A 15,057-nucleotide genomic window follows, 5' to 3' on the forward strand; every position below is an offset into this window, starting at 1 on the left:
TTTTTCCAAAAGAATTTACGCAAAGAATTTCTTGCATACTTTTTCCCACAAAGAAATTTCAGTTTTAGACAAATCATAAGTAGCCATAATAAGTGAGGCACCCAGAGAGAATACTACGTAAATGTTATGTATTATTTTTTATAAACCTTGGACTTTTTCTATTCTACAATCATTAAAATTACAGGAATGTCAATTATTATGTATTCTCATCCATAAAAATAAACTTGTTTACTATGGTTTTCTTTTTGTTTAGTCTGAAGATATTCCACAATGTAGTTTTTAATCTTTTCATGCTTGCATAATGTATTCTTATCAATACTTTCCTGTTCTCTTCATTTATAATAAAAATGCAGAATTAAAAACATTTGATTTTACAGCTGGTATTTCAATACAATGTAAAGCTTGGTAGTGTCTATTTCCTTCTAAGTATCACAATCTTATTCTTCCATGGTTTCCTACTTTGAAAAAATGGGTTAAATAATAAAATTTGATAGATAAAAATTGAAAAATAGAATTTTCTGCTATACCATCACACAGCCTACAGAACAAAGCATTTATCTAGTCATTACACAACCACCATTTGGCATGAGGGCCAACTTTCCTTGCAATGTTCTTTTTAAACAAAGATATGAAGAGCACCATCCTTTGGGGCTTTTTTTTCCCTTTTTGTATACCAGAAGAGATGGGCCAAACTTCTCAGATTGAAGGTTTAGCCATTCTCATGAGTCTGGCATAGGCAATCACTGACCTGTTAGATGGCCATGACTTTTTAAATGAATGTCAAAAAGTAAATATGCTTCCTGTCCCAGCAGAAAGTTTATTATCAATGAGGAAGAAACTAAGATGTACTATACACTTTCAAATAATTTTATATAATTATATCTAAATCATGAGTGATTGCAGAAGTAGGTCCTGACACTTACTACCTTCTACTTCACCTTCTAGCAGGGATTAAAATATGGATACCACACGATTCTGGGTACACCTGGATGTCTGTGGAGTCTTGGCACATGACTCTGACTAGGAGTCTGAGGCTGTGGCTCTTCAGCTGAGGGTTGTGCATAGTGTGTTCCCAGAGCAGCTTTCACCAGTGAGGTGGTATTGGTTTTCCTCCAACTCATGTTAAAACAATACTGCTTCAGCTGTGGTTCCACAGCAAGTGCTCATTCTCCAAAGCTGTTGTACCTAAGTGCCTCCTGTCTCACCTCAACACAAACTATTCACCTGTTTAAGGGGCTCTAAATGTTTTTCACTGAACCCAAAGGAATGTGGAGAGAACAGCAGCATCACCAAATCAAGTCCATAAATGCAGCTGTTATCTGGATTCTGTTCTGATTCAATCACAAGGTTATAAGACTTGATTCATAAGCTCTTCCTCATCTATTTTACCCCAAAATTCCTCTTCAGGTTTGATTTGCTCCTATTCCACTGCTGTATTTTTCAAGCATCATATAATTGTTCTATTTGTATGTTTCACACCAATCTGCAATTCTGAAATACTGGTACAGGTCCAGTGGCTGATTGTGGAGTACAAATCTGCATACATCAAGTCACTTCAAGAAATCTCAAGATTTTTTCCAAGTACTGTAAGAATCTGAGCTCACAAGCTTGCTCCTTTGAATTCCTAGGGTTTCTGCTTTGCAATGCAATATTCCAAGGCATTTTTTAAATTGTGTAACATTTCAAAGGCAGCTATGGGATGTACAGTAAAAGAACTAGTAGACAATTAAAAAGCAGATGACAAAAAATTCTAATTTCACTGTAGTGATATTGTTGTTTAAGCCATGTATGGTGCCCACATATTAAGCCAGCAACTGCAGAAAAACATTTGTATTTAAATAGACTCAATACAAACACAGATTTGAATACAAAGAAAACAGAAGCTTTGTCATTTGGTAATTTATTATGCTTTACTTCCCCTCAGAAGCATTTAACAACATGAATAACAAAATAAGTCTTGCAAATCTCACACCAGACTCTTCAGATAAAATACATATACAGAAAATACATACATTCTTCCATAACCACAGATAAAAATTTTCCAATTACAGCTAATCATCTGTTTCTAGATTGACTTTCCACAGAGTCCTCTTATTCAGAATTTTTCAAACAGGAATCTCTGATGTCTTCTGAAGAATAAGAACCATTTGAACTTGTTATTTTGGCCAACTGCTATTCAGTAGAATAACAAATGAAGAATCTCTCCCATACCACACAAACAAACAAAACAAAAGAACCCCACCTAGCAGTATTATTAACTATAACTAGCCATTATGTCATTAGTATTCTTCAACAGTCTACAACACGTAGTAAGATTTAATATTGTGATTAATAACTTCCCAGTACACTTTTCTACCTAGTCATATTCACAAGTTGACATAGCACATTATATTTTTCCCCAGAAAAAACAGCTCTGCTTTAGGTGTTCAAATTTTTTTCACAACAAAATTGAATTAAATCAAATCTATATAATAATCTTCATTACACATCCTGTCAACTTCTAAATCAACACAAGATATTTTCCTGGGAGTTATATCAAAAAATAATTAAATGCAAGAAAATCTAAGGCTTGTACTACAGAGGTTGGCTTAGGTACCCAACTGGATGTGTACCCTCCTTACTTATAAAGCTACAAAACAAGTTTATTTATTATTACAGAAAAAAAAAAATCAAACTGTCAGTAAAAAGAAAATAAGTACATTTTTCCTTCTTTTCCATGTTCTTCACAGAAAAAAGACTGGAATAAACCTATCATTGAGCACAGTCTGATGCAAGTACTTCAGGTATGTAATGTAAAATGCTCTTTCTGCTATTCCTGTCATATGGTCTTCCAAAGGGTGGCTTACACTAGATAGGAGTTCATAAAGAGGAAAAACTCTTCTAAGGATTTGGCTGCTCTAGTTACTACTTAATAAAACAAATTTATAGTTATAAACAAACCCTAAATGAATATGCTTTAGAGCACAATTTTTCTGAAATTAAAAAAAAGATATCAAATCTATGTCTGTTTATCAGAGGGGAGAAGAAAGTGACCAAAGACTTCTCACTCTCATGGACAAATATATATCTCTTCCAATTGCCTCTTAGAAACTGAGTTTAGGGTGACATTTTAACCCCTCTACTCAATTTTATTTTATTACAGCTTCTCAATATATAACAGGTGAACTACGGAACAGTTTGATATACTGGAATAAAATTTTAATTTTGACTCCAGACCCACCAACAGAACATTTCTGGCTTCTTTTCTTTCAGCCCTTGAGCACCATTGCCTGCATACTGCTCAGGGCTACCTTAGTGTTTCTGGCAAAGTATAACAGACATCATCTTTTCTAGAGTTAAGTACTTTTGCACCTTATGAATGCCAGAATTTTACACTAGAGTCTCTGCTTTTAAAGTATCATTCTTCATGAGATCAAATCACATATTCAGATTTCACAGATCTGAACTTATGTCACTCAGTAAATGAAAGATGCTGATTTGCCTCTTTCTTACAGCTCAGGTCAACAATTAACTAAAATATCTTCTTCTTACTGGAATAAAATTTCCCCATTTTCCTGTCTTACAACAAATGATTGCTGAATTATCTATGCAATAAGTTATAGCTTAATCATTGATCATTTTACATCCAAAAATCAACAAAGCCCCAGATAGCCTTGGTTCTTATTCTAAATTATGCTAAACATCTAACATGTCTTACTAAAAAACAGATGGCAATTTAAGTCAGAACTACACAACATAGAGAAAAATGGGAAAATGCCTCCTTGAAATTGTGGTTATTCTTCAACACTTACTTTCAAGTACTTTTTCTGTCCCCTTCTTCCCTTTATTGACCACTGTATTTGAACAACCAATATTTCAGTCTAAATCTAGAACTGGTCACTATTTCTCTCATATTAAATTACACATTTGAAGAAAAAAAAAAAAAAAAAAAAAAAAAAACCACCCAAAAACCCCTAAAATTTACTGTTCACTCAATCTGACAAGTGTTCAGAGTGTTGCAACCATCAGAGTGCAACCATCAGAGAAGTGTAAGCAATTTGATTAAAGACGTTTAAAAAATAATTTCATTCTCACAGCTGACACTTGAACAATAACAAATATATAGGAAGTTTTTCTAAATCATTGACTGTTTTGAATTAGAAGGGACCATAAAGCACATTTAGCTCCAATTCCTCCGCCATGGGCAGGGACACCTTCCACTAGAACACGAAATAAAATCTGCAGTCACCAATCACGTTCACATTACCGAGCTAAACAGAAACATAAAATCCTTACTCTAAAGTTATGTGTAACATTGTATATAGTGTATCAACTACTGCTCCCTGGACCAAAAGAAACTGTTGCCATGCTCCAAAAAAAGATTGGCTTGCTCCCTGAGCTGGTAGGGCCTTTTCCAGCTATCCACAATCAAACCTGCAACACCATCCCACAGTGTCAGTTCTCACCTTCATAAAGAGCTCCTGAGACTGAATATTAGCAATAAGGTTGTTGGGATTACTCGGAACAGGATATGGAAGGAATTTACCTGCCGTAGCCACATCCATGGTAACCACAAGTTCAGTGGGTTGGAAAAGCACTGTCACAAGGAGAACGAGTGTCCTGGTGCGAGCACAGCCGCGCCCTCGCCGCGGCTCCCGCACCGCCTGTGAGCACCGGGAGCTTTGTGCCTTCGCAGTCCCCAGCAGGACTGCCCAGCTCTCACACACACACACACTGGCCAGGGAACACTGCCCTCCGTGGCACAGGACTGCCCAGCTCTCACACACACACACACTGGCCAGGGAACACTGCCCTCCGTGGCACAGGACTGCCCAGCTCTCACACACACACTGGCCAGGGAACACTGCCCTCCGTGCACAGGACTGCCCAGCTCTCACACACACACTGGCCAGGGAACACTGCCCTCCGTGGCACAGGACTGCCCAGCTCTCACACACACCCCTGGCCAGGGAACACTGCCCTCCGTGGCACAGGACTGCCCAGCTCTCACACACACACACACTGGCCAGGGAACACTGCCCTCCGTGGCACAGGACTGCCCAGCTCTCACTCACACCCCCTGGCCAGGGAACACTGCCCTCCGTGGCACAGGACTGCCCAGCTCTCACACACACACATTGGCCAGGGAACACTGCCCTCCGTGGCACAGCACTGCCCAGCTCTCACACACACCCCTGGCCAGGGAACACTGCCCTCCGTGGCACAGGACTGCCCATCTCTCACACACACACATATTCGCCAGGGAACACTGCCCTCCGTGGCACAGGACTGCCCAGCACTCACACAGACACTGGCCAGGGAACACTGCCCTCCCTGGCACAGGACTGCCCAGCCCTCACACACACACACACTGGCCAGGGAACACTGCCCTCCCTGGCACAGGACTGCCCAGCTCTCACACACACACACACTGGCCAGGGAACACTGCCCTCCGTGGCACAGGACTGCCCAGCTTGGACACACACACCCCCTGGCCAGGGAACACTGCCCTCCGTGGCACAGCACTGCCCAGCTCTCAGACACACACACACTGGCCAGGGAACACTGCCCTCCGTGGCACAGGACTGCCCAGCTCTCACACACCCCCTGGCCAGGGAACACTGCCCTCCGTGGCACAGGACTGCCCAGCTCTCACACACACCCCTGGCCTGGGAACACTGCCCTCCGTGGCACAGGACTGCCCAGCTCTCAGACACACACTGGCCAGGGAACACTGCCCTCCGTGGCACAGGACTGCCCAGCTCTCACACACACATTGGCCAGGGAACACTGCCCTCCGTGGCACAGGACTGCCCAGCTTGGACACACACACACTGGCCAGAGAACACTGCCCTCCGTGGCACAGGACTGCCCAGCTCTCACACACACATTGGCCTGGGAACACTGCCCTCCGTGGCAAGCAGTGCTTGATAAGTACACCACGTCAAATAGTTATCTTCTCTCCAGCTGCTTGAGCACAGGAACACGACAGCCTTCCTCAAATAAATGGCAATTTATTTTCGCTTTTGTGTGTTTCAGCCTTGTGTCTTCAAATAGTCCCTATACTCCCTCTGAAAAGAATTCCTTTTTACCTAGCCAGCTTTTCTTTCTCAAGCATTTATTGGGAGGAGACTTATCTTGAGGTATTCTTTTTCTTTCTTGCATATTTTTTACTCTTGTCAAAAAAGTAAGACAAATTAATATGTAAAACATTTAAAATAAATAAACAACAGCAAAAAATCCATAGGAAACAAAACAATGAAATAAATTGAAACCAGAATCACTTCATTTACACTTATATTTTTTACTACTTTTTTTTACACTTTGTTTTAAAGGAGAGTTTGCCAACTTCAGGATACTTTTCAGCTTAATACACAAAAAAAAAAAGACTTAGATGAGGTTCACTGTCTTACATTACACTTGCAGTACTCTGTACTGAGAGAGAAGCTTTGCTTCCAGGGTAATGCTGTGTCTTCACATTGAGACTTCTCAAAATATTCTGATACACAGTTTAACACAGAATCTACCAGATTAGCAACAAAAAAGTGGTAGCCAGGTAATTTATTCATTTATTTTTTGCTCACAATAGCCTTTCATTAATCCATACCCATTGTTCTAATATGTAGCTTCAAGTGGGTTTAACATTCTGTCTCCTAACGATCCTGATAGGTCTTTTCACAAAGGCACAAGTCAGGAGCTCTCATATCCTTATCCTTACCTTACTTGGATAACCTAATACAATGCATTAGGGCAAGACTTGGTCCATCTTCCTTTTTTATTATGCCCTGAGGTCTAAGGCATTAGCAATTAATTAATTTCAAATTTCAGCTAATTTCTATAATTTTATTCTGATTTTAATTCTGAAATAGTGTCATATGTTGTGCATATATCTCTGCATTATCTAGACTGTGGTTACATTTTACAATGCATCTGGTTTCCCAGTTCCAGAGGTAGATTTCAAAGGAATTTGTACAGTAGAATCCTTTCCTGACTATTCTGAAAATGGTGCCTGGACCAAAACTTGTTCACTCTCCCTATCCTCAGAAGTAAGCCACAAAAGACATAAATAAAAGGTTAAATTTGCTACAATTTCTGCAAATGAAAAACCCAGTTAGGCACTATTCCCTGACTTCTAATTATTTTTTAATGCTTATACTGAACTACAAGTTTCTGATAAAAATAGGAATGTGTTGACTAGTAAAACTATTTACTGATTCTCCTTGGTGTTTTCTTTTCATTTCTAGCTTCAGTTATTGGGAGAAAATGGTTGATCCTGCAGTGTTTCTTCTCCCCGGCCTCTCAGAGGGAAACATATCACTTACTGTTTCTATTTATCATTCAGCTTCTTTTCAGCTACAAGTCAGAGCAACATGGTCATTAATCTGGAAGACAATTTACGTGCATACAGAAAAATTACTTCCATTTTCCTATTTCATGCTTTAGCAGGCATCATTTAGTGCAGCCTCTATCTCCTACTTTTTCAACCCTTCTCAAAACAGAGGTTCTTAACAACACACTTCATATCTCTTCTTGGTTCTCTTCTACACACTGCAGATTTAACATAATAGAGCTCCACCAAAGACAAAAAATAAGAAAAGAAAAGGAAGAAAAGAGAAAAGATTATCAATAAGCATTCTCAGCCAGCCAACCCAGAGCAAGCAGTCATTCCTGGCTAAGCAAGAAGACATTAAAGGTGGACAGCAGGAGCGGTGGCCAAGAGAACTGAGGGTTCTCTTGGTGGTGAACACAGGGAAGTGTCCTCCCTGTATTCAAACAGAAAACAATGGCAGGAGATTACAGGCTGAGCCCACTTACACCAGCAGAGTACAGTTCATTTTCTTCACAGTGGCTGGTAGGGGGCTGGTTTGGATTTGTGCTAAACATGGCTGATAATATAGAGATATTTTTGTTATTGCTGGACAGGGTTACACAGAGCCAAGGTGTTTTCTACTTTTTGTACTTTTGTACTTTTGCCATGCCAGTGAGCAGGCTGGAGGTGCATGGAATGTTTGGAGGAGACAGAGCTAGGACAGGGGACACAAACTGCCCAAAGGGATATTCCAGACAACATGACATCATGCTTAGCATACAAAGTGGAAGGGGTAGGTCATTTGTAACGATGGTGTTTTCTTCCAAGCCACCACTAGGTATGATGGGGCCCTGCTCTCCTGGAGATGGCTGAACACCTGCCTGCCATGGGAAGGGGTGAATTAATTCTTTGCTGTGGTTTCCTTGCATGTCTGCTGCTTTCCTTATTAAACTGTCCTTATCTCAACCCATGAGTTTTCTTCCTATTATCATTCTCATTCTCTCCCTTCTATCACAGGTAGGGGAATGGGGCTTGGCTGCTGGCTGGGCTTGAACCACAGCACCACCTTACCCACACAGCTTGCTGTGCCTGCAATGAGCATTTCTAATGGTCTGCATGGCATGCCAATAATTTTACACAGGAAAAGCACTGCCTATGTTGTGAACAGAACCATCCATGCAAATGCACAGCCCATTAATGGAAGATATAAGATACCTTTTCTGTGCAAAATGCTGTTTAAATATCTACCATCACAGGTGCTACCAACAAGTTGGGAAGTGAGCTAGAAATGCAGCCTCTCCCCACATCACTTACAGGCTGCTTAGTTTCCAAAAGTGCCAATTCTCATGTCAATGAAAACAAAACCACAAATTATGCTTTAAGTATTCTGCCTGTTTCCAAACTGACATCCCCCCTTGTAACATTCATACACACCATTTTGAAAATTACTGTACATTTTGGATAATCACAATATTTAGGCATCACACTGTTACCAAAAGGTCTACAGTATTCCACCCTGTTTTTGAAAAGGTACCGACATGAAAAAAAAAACCAAAAAAAACCCAAAACCAACCAACCAACCAAAAAACCAAAAAAAACCACCCCAAAACAAATGGGTGGAAACAAAAAACAAACCCCTACAAACAAAGAAAGTAAATTTGATAGCCAGGCCTGCTTAAGTATTTACCACAGGCCAAGCCTTAGCAGCAAAATGAAGAGACTAGGATCTTCAACCTTATAATGTGGCCCCTTATTATCCGCAAGTATCTAGCCTGTTGTTACCCTTTAGATACAGTCTTCCCAACTCTTCACACTCCTACAGCCTGAATTTAGGTATCAGTAACACTCTGCAGTTAACCTGAGAACCATAACACTTTCACTATTACTGCATACTGAAAGAAGATCTAGGAGTGAAAGGGTTCCTGCAATCAGCAACAAAAACAACGGTTGAGTCACCCAGAAGAAGCTCTTTAAAACCTGCACCTCATATCTTACATATTTTAGGTCACTTAAAGAGATAAATTGTTCAAGCTTCTCTGGTTATTGTCACAGGTATGAAAATATTATTTCTGAAAAACGTTTAACACCAGAAGCTGTCATATATTTATGCTTTTCGAACGGGCATCACAAGATTTAAGGCCATCTCTGCATCAACAGATGAAATTTAACCCTGCATCACACAACTCAGTGACAGCCGTATGTCCCATGTATCCTTCCAAATACGACACACGCAGTAACTCCAGCAACCGGGAATCTCACCTAAAAGAGGCCCGCAGTCCCCTGGACGCCCAAGGTCAAAGCAGGACGACCCTAGCAGCCCAACGCCAAGCTCCTTCCCAAGCAGGCGGGAAGTGCTCCCTGGGGAAGCTCCACCACGAAGGGCGAAGCCAGGCCCCGCCGGCCGCCGCCGGTGCGGGCGAGGGGAGAGGCTCCGCAGCCCGAAACTCACCCGGGCGCGCTCCGCGCTGCGGGGGGACAGAGCACGGTGGGGAGCGTGGACAGGTGCCACAGGTCAATGGATGCAGCGTAATTAACAGGCTATAACCGCTCTCCCCGGGCTCCTCAGCACCTGCCCCTCGCACACAGCCCAGTATGGCCCGGCCGTCCTCCGCCACGACAGTGCCGGAGGGGAGGGGAGAGCAGAGCAGAGCAGGGCAGGCAGGGCAGAGCAGAGCAGAGGGCCGGCTCGGCTCGGCTCGGCTCGGCTCCAGGGGCGGACCCTCCCCAACACCGGAACGGCGACGGGGGTGGAGGGAGGGGAGCGGGAGCGGCAGCAGCCGCCGCCGGGCCGCGCTGCGTGCCCGTGCCAAGATCCCGGGGAAGGAGCGGAGGGAGCGGCGTTACCTGAGCGACCCGAGCCGGAAGAGCCCGACCGCCACCGGCACCCCCGCGCCGCCCTGACAGCTCCCGGCGTGCACCGCGGCCCGCCCCGCCCCGCCCGCTGCGCTCAGCCGCGCTGCGCCCCCTGGCGGGACGCGTGCTCAGGGGCGCGGGCTCCGCGGCAGTGCGTGTTTGTTTATCTCGCCTGTATTTACGGAGCTTACCAAATACAGCGCAGGTAAACATGGAAAGTGGGGGCTTCTTTAGAAAATTATAGTGCAACAGGTTGCCCAGTGAAGCTGTGAATGCCCCATCCCTGGAAGTGTTCGAGGCCAGATTGGATGGGGCTCTGAGCAATCTGCTGTAGTAGAAGGTGTCCCTGCTCACGGCAGCAGGGGTTGGAAGGAGATGATCTCTAAGATCACAGCATCAATTAGGTTGATAAGATCTCTAAGATCATCGAGTCCAACCTACGATCAAACGCTACCATGTTAACCACACCATGGAACTGAGTGCCATGTCCAGTCTTTCTTTAAACATCTCCATTGGAATGTGACACCTGTTCCAATGTCTAACCACCCTTTCTGTGAAGAATTGCCTCTGGAAGTCCAACCTGAACCTCCTCTGGCACAGCTTATGACTATGTCCTCTTGTCCTCTCTCTGGTTGCCTGGCAGAAGAGGCCAATCCCGACCTGGTCCTTTCCAACCCAAACTGGTCTGTGATGCCATAATGTGATATTACCTTTATGTTAGCAGTAGCTGTAATGGGAATTTTCTAAAATTTCTTGTGGTTAGTATGCTTGAATCCTTACTACACATGAAAGTGTATGGGTGCCCACAAGGATGGTATTCAAAGGACATTTTTTTACTGCATTGCAAGAGTGATTTTTCAACTGGCCAGTTCCACAGTACAAAGGGTACAACTCTTAGACTGTAATCTGTTCGTTTTAAGTCATCATTACAGTTCTCAAATTTAAGCAAGCTTCATAATAGCAAACAGAGCTTATGGTTATAAATTACTTGAGTAACTGCAAAAAAAAAAAAAAAGGTGTGTTCAGCTTACATGATTAATATTTTAGGCTTTGTCTGTTTTGTCTGAGGACAAGTATTTCTAAAATATTGCCAGGGAAAAATCTCATAATATTTATAAATCATCTACTCGGTGACTTACGTTGCCAGCCAATATTTAATGAAGTCTAACTTTATTCTCCAGACTTGGGATAATAATAAAGAGTAAATGCAATTCCGTTTCTCATTAAACTATACCAGGAATCAGTAAATGAAAAATAGTAACTTTTTGGAAAGCTGACAATTTCCACTGGTTTTCTGAGGCATCAAGTATGACTCTACGTGTCATGTATTTTTATTAAAATGGTACACTTAATTTTTTTTCTTTGAAGATACTTATAAATGCCTTTGAGAAGTAATTGTTAACTAGGTTGGTCGTGCTTTTGGAGCTATTTAACAGTGGTGAACTTCACAGAGGGGAAGTGACTGCCCATAACTGACCATGTGCTTTCACATGCTACTGCATTGCAGAGCAGCTGGATTTCTAAGCTTCCCTTGTGCTGAATTTAGTTGTGGCATTTACAGCTCAGAGCTCCAAAACACTTCTTTCAAATTGCCTCATCGACTTTATGTGCAGTGGCAATCAAAAAAACATTGTATGTCGTTGGGAAGAATATTGAGAACAAGACAGAGGTAGTTGTTTGGCTGCTGTGTAAAAGGCTGGTGCAGCCTCAGATTGATTATGGCATCAATTCTTGTCTTCCCAGCTCAAGAGAGATGTAGAGAAGTTGGGAAAGGCACTGTGGAGAGATGTCACTGCTATATTACAGCAACAGCAATAATGACTGTGACTGTTCAATGCAGAGACAGAAGGCAAAGTAGAGAATTGATCAAATTCTACAAAATCACAAAAGGCAACAAAGTTTTTGTTAACCAAACCCCACAGAATGAGAATGAGGAGGCACAGAGAATTATTTTCTGCAAAGCAGAAAACTTCTAAAACATACTGGCACCAGGGGCTGGGGATTTGGACACTATCTGTAGGTTGAAGGATACATTATTCATATTGATGACAAACACATCCATAAGTGGACACTGAAGGAATTGGGTAGGGATTACCCACAGAGGGAAGTACCTGGAAACAACCACACTATGGAGCTCTTCCTTATTAGTACCTTATTTTACTGATGTTGGAGTCAAAATACTGGGCTGGGTCCAGCTCTGTAGGAAATTTACCTTCCTTTCTCTGTAATCATTTCACAGCAGAAATGGGGAGAAACCTATAATAGACAATTTTTAATAAGTGAGGCTCGCACCTCTGAACACTTAAGATTATTCATAACTTTGTAGATTTGGGTAAGCCTTTGTAACATCAAAGGCCCTTTTACTAATACTAGGAGTCAATTCTCCTATAATTACATGGGGTTTATGTTTGACGTATGACCTACTTGTCCACAACAATTTAGTTCACAATATAAATTTGTTTGTGAAGTAATTGGAAATGAAACCCACCACTTGGACTAATTATTTTTCTTCCTTAAAAAAAAAAAAAAAAGGAAACAAACAACAACAACAGAACGCCACACCACCACACTCAGAACAGCATGTAGACAGTACAGTCCCATCTTAGAACGTTTCAATAAATTCATGCTTTGTAAAAAACAACAAAATAACTCAGTTGAAATTGTCTATTTCCTGCTGTATTTTTTCCCCACAAAATCTAACCCTACTCCATTTTCTTCTTTGGGACTCTCCTACTTGGTTTTGATAACTCCAAGGACTATGGATTATTTCACTATAATCCTGTATTTGATCATACATTGCTATAAAAGTAACCTGTGCAAATTTGCCTATTTGTTTGAAGCTTTACAGATCATGTTTTCAAATAACTCTCTGCAACCACAGAGGGTCTTGTGACTTCTTAAAAAGTAAACACTTCTAACATTGCAGAAAGACTCCTTTTTTTCAAGTGAAAGACTCCAGCACATTAATATTCTTTTTAATATTCTGCAGAAAGACTCCTTTTTTTCTTTCTATGGTGTCCTTGAATACTGAGCATCAACTTCTTACATACTCTGAGGGTGGCATCCTGGATGAAGTGTGCAGTGGTGGCAGTGTTCATAGGGTAAGGGAAAGTCACACAGGCGTGTCAGGGTGGACTTACAGTCTCTTGATAAAAGATCTCATGAGAGGCAGTAGAAAACCTCACCCTTGAGCAGCAGCTGCCTGAGTTTGCTATGAGTACAATGTGACAGCATTCAAGAGCTAGGTGCACATGGATTGGGAGGAATTCAGAAAGACTTGTAAAGCTGCAAGAAAGGGTGGAAAGGGTTTTCTCTTCACAAGGCAAGGGGTGAGTAGTAGTGCCACAGGACACAGTCCCTAGTACTGGGGAGCCTGCCAGCAGTCTCAGCAGTCTCAGCAGAGGCCTCTGCACAGACTAAACTTTGCAGTCATGATGGAGTGACCCCAGCTGGCTGCTAGTTCAGGGGTAGAACCAGAAAAGCAAAAGCATGAAAAACTGTGGGTTTAGATCATAATGTTTTAGTGGATGAGGGAAATAACATACAGACAATCACTCACCACCTCCGACAACAAGACTGCTGATGTTCAGTCAGTATCTGAGCAATGGTCAGTTTGGAAGGACTATGCCCTGAGTTTTTACTGTCACGCCTGATGTTATGTGCCATGGAACATCACTTTGGTCGATTCAAGTCAGCTGTACAACCTCTTCCCCTGCCCCAGGCTCTTCCCCACCTCCAGCCTATTTGCTGGGTGGTGCAGAGCGAGACCCTGAGGAGGCCTTAACAGTGTGCAAACACCATTCAGCAACAGCTAAAACAGTTTACGATAAACCCTGTTTGGCCACGAATCCGGAGCACTCACCCCCAGGCACAGCCCACAGCTCCTGTGGGGAGGTGCCCGATAGAACAGACCCAGGCTCCTCCCGGCGGTGGTGTGGCAGGAAAGCAGATGACAGCCCGATGTTGACACAGAAGAGACTGGGCATAAGAAAACCCCGTGAGAACAGCCGGTTGCGCAGACCTGGACCTTGGGGCTCAGGACTCGAAGGGACTCGTCCCTGGGCCCCCAGGCCTGACTGTACGGCCAGCAGCGGCCAAGCCGGGGGCGCAGCAGACCCCGGGACACCCTCCCGCCACTGCCTCCCAGGGCACCGTCGGGGCCGAGCTGCTGGATCCTGCGCTTGGATCGCAGCCACGCCATGCAGTGCTACGGGCTTGGGGAGGAGTGACCTGGAACAGCTGTTCGGCGGAGAAGAATCGCGGGGGCTGGCGAGGAGCGTAGGAGCGAGCAGTGCCCAGGTGGCAAAGAACGCCAGTGGCACCTTGGCCTGTATCAGGAACAGTGTGGCCAGCACGACCAGGGCAGTTGTGGTCCCTCTGCTTTGCAATGGAGGCCTCACCTCCAGTGCTGTGATCAGTTTCTGGGCCCCTCAGTTTAAAAATAATATTAATGTGCTGGAGCGCGTCCAGAGAAGGGAAACGGGGCTCTAGAAAACTTGTCTTAGCCTCAGCCTCAGGAACGGCTGAGGAGCTGGGGTTGTTTAGTCTTGAGGAGGGTCGGGGGGTCCTCACTGCTCTCTATAGCTGCCTGAAAGGAGGTTTTGGGGGTTGGTCTCTTCTGCTTTGCCTATTGTGACAGGACTAGCGGGAATGCCCTTAAAGTGATACAGGAGACGTTCAGACTAGACACTGGAAAAATCTTTTCCACCGCTAGGGCGGTCAAGGGCTGGAATGGATTTGCCAGAGCGGTGGTGGAGTCGCCATCCCTGGAAGTGTTGAGGAGGCGCCCGAATGCAGCGCTGGGTGATGTGGTTTAGGGGTGACTCTGTGATCCCACGCAGGCGGCGCTGTGACGGGCGGGGGGCGGCGCCGCGCCTGCGCCGGCGGGAGGGCGGCGCTTCCTGCGCGGTGCCGGC

At 43.6% G+C, this 15,057-nt stretch overlaps 1 protein-coding gene across 2 annotated transcripts in view; it reads right to left on the reverse strand.

The window, feature by feature from the left end:
• Positions 1 to 10,201, reverse strand: part of DOP1A (DOP1 leucine zipper like protein A) — a 61,096-nt gene extending 50,895 nt beyond the window's left edge. For both annotated transcript variants that reach the window (XM_036379345.2, XM_036379342.2), the window contains exon 1: positions 10,133 to 10,201. The gene's annotated coding sequence lies outside the window, so the exon portion shown is untranslated. The remainder of the gene's footprint in view (positions 1 to 10,132) is intronic.
• Positions 10,202 to 15,057: the final 4,856 nt, after the last annotated feature.

Source organism: Molothrus ater, chromosome 3 (genome assembly GCF_012460135.2).
Source record: "Molothrus ater isolate BHLD 08-10-18 breed brown headed cowbird chromosome 3, BPBGC_Mater_1.1, whole genome shotgun sequence".
Lineage (NCBI taxonomy): Eukaryota > Metazoa > Chordata > Aves > Passeriformes > Icteridae > Molothrus > Molothrus ater.